Raw genomic sequence first — 7,387 nt, forward strand, 5'->3', positions numbered from 1 at the left:
CGCTCTATCTCTCTGTATCTCTCTCTCTCGCTCTCCTCCTCTCTCTCTCACCCCTCTAACCCCCTCGCTCTATCTCTCTGTATATCTCTCTCTCGCTCTCCTCCTCTCTCTCTCACCCCTCTAACCCCCTCGCTCTATCTCTCTGTATCTCTCTCGCTCTCATCCTCTCTCTCTCACCCCTCTAACCCCCTCGCTCTATCTCTCTGTATCTCTCTCTCTCGCTCTCCTCCTCTCTCTCTAACCCCTCTAACCCCCTCGCTCAATCTCTCTGTATCTCTCTCTCTCGCTCTCCTCCTCTCTCTCTAACCCCTCTAACCCCCTCGCTCTATCTCTCTGTATCTCTCTCTCTCGCTCTCCTCCTCTCTCTCTAACCCCTCTAACCCCCTCGCTCAATCTCTCTCTATCTCTCTCTCTCTCTCTCTCACCCCTCTAACCCCCTCGCTCTATCTCTCTGTATCTCTCTCTCTCGCTCTCCTCCTTTCTCTCTCACCCCTCTAACCCCCTCGCTCTATCTCTCTGTATATCTCTCTCTCGCTCTCCTCCTCTCTCTCACCCCTCTAACCCCCTCACTCTATCTCTCTGTATCTCTCTCTCTCGCTCTCCTCCTCTCTCTCTCACCCCTCTAACCCCCTCGCTCTATCTCTCTGTATCTCTCTCTCTCGCTCTCCTCCTCTCTCTCTAACCCCTCTAACCCCCTCGCTCTATCTCTCTGTATCTCTCTCTCTCGCTCTCCTCCTCTCTCTCTCACCCCTCTAACCCCCTCGCTCAATCTCTCTGTATCTCTCTGTCTCTCTTCTGTCAAGGGGGTGTATTTGCTGACTGGGCTGCACCGGGCTGGGCAGGCAGGCAGGCCTGTGGTTGTAAGGTCTGGCTGGCCTTAATGACTGTGCTGGCTGGTTGAATGGAGCCAGTCAGGCGGACAGAGATTGGACGGTCATGAGGTTGATCCCCACTGACAGACCCATAGGGTGACTGGTCCAAAAAGAATCGGCCGCAAATAAAAGCCTAGTCCCGCAAACGCTGACCCCTGTGGAAACGCTGACCCCCTGGGGGGGTTTACGGATTGGGTTGGGTTCAGTAGCTGTGTGTGTGTGTGTGTCTCGATGTGTGGGTATGCAGTGTTTGTGTGGTTGAATAGCCGAGCTTCAGCTGCCACTGACAATGATTTTATCATACAGTTAGCACTCGTCTCCCATTCTACCATATGTAGCCTGTTAGCACTCACAGCTACGCCTGCCGGTCACTCGTCTCCCATTCTACTATATGTAGCCTGTTAGCACTCACAGCTACGCCTGCCAGTCACTCCTCTCCCATTCTACTATATGTAGCCTGTTAGCACTCACAGCTACGCCTGCCGGTCACTCGTCTCCCATTCTACTATATGTAGCCTGTTAGCACTCACAGCTACGCCTGCCGGTCACTCGTCTCCCATTCTACTATATGTAGCCTGTTAGCACTCACAGCTACGCCTGCCAGTCACTCGTCTCCCATTCTACTATATGTAGCCTGTTAGCACTCACAGCTACGCCTGCCAGTCACTCGTCTCCCATTCTACTATATGTAGCCTGTTAGCACTCACAGCTACGCCTGCCGGTCACTCGTCTCTCATTCTACTATATGTAGCCTGTTAGCACTCACAGCTACGCCTGCCAGTCACTCGTCTCCCATTCTACTATATGTAGCCTGTTAGCACTCACAGCTACGCCTGCCGGTCACTCGTCTCCCATTCTACTATATGTAGCCTGTTAGCACTCACAGCTACGCCTGCCGGTCACTCGTCTCCCATTCTACTATATGTAGCCTGTTAGCACTCACAGCTACGCCTGCCGGTCACTCGTCTCCCATTCTACTATATGTAGCCTGTTAGCACTCACAGCTACGCCTGCCGGTCACTCGTCTCCCATTCTACTATATGTAGCCTGTCTTTTTTGTCCTATGCATCTATGAAGCACTTATCTTTAAAGGCAAAGTGGTATTCCCACCAGACAGACACAATAAAGGACCTGAGGGTCTAATCCCTTCCCCTTTAAGGTCATTATTCCTAAACTGGAGAAGGTTCTAAAAGTCCCTGCTTGTCAAAACATATCACTGGAGAGCTGGATGGGATTTCTACACTTGGTACGTGTGTTTTTATGTATTTTGTATTTAACCCTTATTTTACCAGGTAAGTTGACTGAGAACACATTCTCATTTACAGCAACGACCTGGGGAATAGTTACAGGGGAGAGGAGAAGGTTCTGTGTGTGTGTGTGTGTGTGTGTGTGTGTGTGTGTGTGTGTGTGTGTGTGTGTGTGTGTGTGTGTGTGTGTGTGTGTGTGTGTGTGTGTGTGTGTGTGTGTGTGTGTGTGTGTGTGTGTGTGTGTACGTCCGTGTGTCTGTATGTGCATCCGTGTGTGTGTGTGTGTGTGAACTTTGTCCCTGGTTTTGTCAACAGAGGTTAACTGTGCAGTGACCTGACAGACTGCTGTAATATACCTTTAGGTGGGAGTGGTCCAGACAGCATCATCTGTCCTCGTCTGACCTGCGTCAACACCTACATTGGCTGACAGATGACCTTTTATCCCATATAGTGGGAAAGAAAGAACGTTATGGGTGCCAAGCGGTTCCCATGACGTGTGTAGTGGTTTCCCTATATTTACCATTGATCTTTCTGGGGAAATCATTCTACAGTATACATTTTTTGAAAAGGCCTTTTGCCCATATAGTTACTCGAGTCAGAACCACATGTTTTAGAAAAATGTAGTTTATGTAAATATTTTTGTTGAATCAAATACGTTGAACAGCCTTTTGACCTCATTAAACATTCATCTGACAGGAATTCTGTGAAAATCTGTTGGCCTTTAGAGAGCTGTCAAAAGCCCTTACAAGAAACAGAGACTTTTAAGGATGTTTTTCTTATAGTAAATAATGTTGATTAAACTATCAAAAAGAGTATAAATGATCTTGAATGTCTGGGAAATGTTCCTGTTGGTTTTCAGTTGTGAAATGGGATAGATGTATTTCAATGAAAGAGGCACTATGGTTGTCTGTTCAAATGCTTTCCTCATTCAACAATGGCAAAGGATAGGGATTTTTGCTTAACTTGAAAGGGCTCAAACAAACAGAAACAACACAAAAACAACCCAACCATTACACCATGAACACACCGGGACATGAACACACCGTCCATGAAAACACAAACACAGTAGCATCCCCTTTCAATACGCATATCAAATTCAAACATGATCATGTCTGTTGGCAAATGTCACTCAAGATGGTCAATGTAAGGTTTCCAGATTTGATCAAACATGTATTTTTTTGCTTCATTTGACAATAACCCAGATCCTAATGGAATGTAGCTACATAGTTTAGTTCCTTATTGACAGTGAGTTTGATGCTTTCCCATTGATAGCTACTGTATACATTTATAAGCAACAATTAGGCCTAAGTTACCAAACTTAATTTGAAATTGATCACCAATATTTACATTTCCAAAACAGACATCATCGTGCAGAAGGATGGAAATAAATTCCTAGACACAATGATATGATAGCACAGACATTCTCCCAAAATGGAGTCCGTTCATCACAGGACCACAGCATATGTAATAGGGTTCCTTCACAGGACCACAGCATATGTAATAGGGTTCCTTCACAGGACCACAGCATATGTAATAGGGTTCCTTCACAGGACCACAGCATATGTAATAGGGTTCCTTTACAGGACCACAGCATATGTAATAGGGTTCCTTCACAGGACCACAGACTATGTAATAGGGTTCCTTCACAGGACCACAGCATATGTAATAGGGTTCCTTCACAGGACCACAGCATATGTAATAGGGTTCCTTCACAGGACCACAGCATATGTAATAGGGTTCCTTCACAGGACCACAGCATATGTAATAGGGTTCCTTCACAGGACCACAGCATATGTAATAGGGTTCCTTCACAGGACCACAGCATATGTAATAGGGTTCCTTCACAGTACCACAGCATATGTAATAGGGTTCCTTCACAGGACCACAGCATATGTAATAGGGTTCCTTCACAGGACCACAGCATATGTAATAGGGTTCCTTCACAGGACCACAGCATATGTAATAGGGTTCCTTCACAGGACCACAGCATATGTAATAGGGTTCCTTCACAGGACCACAGCATATGTAATAGGGTTCCTTCACAGGACCACAGCATATGTAATAGGGTTCCTTCACAGGACCACAGCATATGTAATAGGGTTCCTTCACAGGACCACAGCATATGTAATAGGGTTCCTTCACAGTACCACAGCATATGTAATAGGGTTCCTTCACAGGACCACAGCATATGTAATAGGGTTCCTTCACAGGACCACAGCATATGTAATAGGGTTCCTTCACAGGACCACAGCATATGTAATAGGGTTCCTTCACAGGACCACAGCATATGTAATAGGGTTCCTTCACAGGACCACAGCATATGTAATAGGGTTCCTTCACAGGACCACAGCATATGTAAAAGGGTTCCTTCACAGGACCACAGCATATGTAATAGGGTTCCTTCACAGGACCACAGCATATGTAATAGGGTTCCTTCACAGGACCACAGCATATGTAATAGGGTTCCTTCACAGGACCACAGCATATGTAATAGGGTTCCTTCACAGGACCACAGCATATGTAATAGGGTTCCTTCACAGGACCACAGCATATGTAATAGGGTTCCTTCACAGGACCACAGCATATGTAATAGGGTTCCTTCACAGGACCACAGCATATGTAATAGGGTTCCTTCACAGGACCACAGCATATGTAATAGGGTTCCTTCACAGGACCACAGCATATGTAATAGGGTTCCTTCACAGGACCACAGCATATGTAATAGGGTTCCTTCACAGGACCACAGCATATGTAATAGGGTTCCTTCACAGGACCACAGCATATGTAATAGGGTTCCTTCACAGGACCACAGCATATGTAATAGGGTTCCTTCACAGGACCACAGCATATGTAATAGGGTTCCTTCACAGGACCACAGCATATGTAATAGGGTTCCTTCACAGGACCACAGCATATGTAATTGGGTTCCTTCACAGGACCACAGCATATGTAATAGGGTTCCTTCACAGGACCACAGCATATGTAATAGGGTTCCTTCACAGGACCACAGCATATGTAATAGGGTTCCTTCACAGGACCACAGCATATGTAATAGGGTTCCTTCACAGGACCACAGCATATGTAATAGGGTTCCTTCACAGGACCACAGCATATGTAATAGGGTTCCTTCACAGGACCACAGCATATGTAATAGGGTTCCTTCACAGGACCACAGCATATGTAATAGGGTTCCTTCACAGGACCACAGCATATGTAATAGGGTTCCTTCACAGGACCACAGCATATGTAATAGGGTTCCTTCACAGGACCACAGCATATGTAATAGGGTTCCTTCACAGGACCACAGCATATGTAATAGGGTTCCTTCACAGGACCACAGCATATGTAATAGGGTTCCTTTACAGGACCACATCATATGTAATAGGGTTCCTTCACAGGACCACAGCATATGTAATAGGGTTCCTTCACAGGACCACAGCATATGTAATAGGGTTCCTTCACAGGACCACAGCATATGTAATAGGGTTCCTTCACAGGACCACAGCATTTGTAATAGGGTTCCTTCACAGGACCACAGCATATGTAATAGGGTTCCTTCACAGGACCACAGCATATGTAATAGGGTTCCTTTACAGGACCACATCATATGTAATAGGGTTCCTTCACAGGACCACAGCATATGTAATAGGGTTCCTTCACAGGACCACAGCATATGTAATAGGGTTCCTTCACAGGACCACAGACTATGTAATAGGGTTCCTTCACAGGACCACAGCATATGTAATAGGGTTCCTTCACAGGACCACAGCATATGTAATAGGGTTCCTTTACAGGACCACATCATATGTAATAGGGTTCCTTCACAGGACCACAGCATATGTAATAGGGTTCCTTCACAGGACCACAGCATATGTAATAGGGTTCCTTCACAGGACCACAGACTATGTAATAGGGTTCCTTCACAGGACCACAGCATATGTAATAGGGTTCCTTCACAGGACCACAGCATATGTAATAGGGTTCCTTTACAGGACCACAGCATATGTAATAGGGTTCCTTCACAGGACCACAGCATATGTAATAGGGTTCCTTCACAGGACCACAGCATATGTAATAGGGTTCCTTCACAGGACCACAGCATATGTAATAGGGTTCCTTCACAGTACCACAGCATATGTAATAGGGTTCCTTCACAGGACCACAGCATATGTAATAGGGTTCCTTCACAGGACCACAGCATATGTAATAGGGTTCCTTCACAGGACCACAGCATATGTAATAGGGTTCCTTCACAGGACCACAGCATATGTAATAGGGTTCCTTCACAGGACCACAGCATATGTAATAGGGTTCCTTCACAGGACCACAGCATATGTAAAAGGGTTCCTTCACAGGACCACAGCATATGTAATAGGGTTCCTTCACAGGACCACAGCATATGTAATAGGGTTCCTTCACAGGACCACAGCATATGTAATAGGGTTCCTTCACAGGACCACAGCATATGTAATAGGGTTCCTTCACAGGACCACAGCATATGTAATAGGGTTCCTTCACAGGACCACAGCATATGTAATAGGGTTCCTTCACAGGACCACAGCATATGTAATAGGGTTCCTTCACAGGACCACAGCATATGTAATAGGGTTCCTTCACAGGACCACAGCATATGTAATAGGGTTCCTTCACAGGACCACAGCATATGTAATAGGGTTCCTTCACAGGACCACAGCATATGTAATAGGGTTCCTTCACAGGACCACAGCATATGTAATAGGGTTCCTTCACAGGACCACAGCATATGTAATAGGGTTCCTTCACAGGACCACAGCATATGTAATAGGGTTCCTTCACAGGACCACAGCATATGTAATAGGGTTCCTTCACAGGACCACAGCATATGTAATTGGGTTCCTTCACAGGACCACAGCATATGTAATAGGGTTCCTTCACAGGACCACAGCATATGTAATAGGGTTCCTTCACAGGACCACAGCATATGTAATAGGGTTCCTTCACAGGACCACAGCATATGTAATAGGGTTCCTTCACAGGACCACAGCATATGTAATAGGGTTCCTTCACAGGACCACAGCATATGTAATAGGGTTCCTTCACAGGACCACAGCATATGTAATAGGGTTCCTTCACAGGACCACAGCATATGTAATAGGGTTCCTTCACAGGACCACAGCATATGTAATAGGGTTCCTTCACAGGACCACAGCATATGTAATAGGGTTCCTTCACAGGACCACAGCATATGTAATAGGGTTCCTTCACAGGACCACAGCATATGTAATAGTG

The sequence above is a fragment of the Salvelinus fontinalis genome, chromosome 32 (assembly GCF_029448725.1).
Source record: "Salvelinus fontinalis isolate EN_2023a chromosome 32, ASM2944872v1, whole genome shotgun sequence".
Lineage (NCBI taxonomy): Eukaryota > Metazoa > Chordata > Actinopteri > Salmoniformes > Salmonidae > Salvelinus > Salvelinus fontinalis.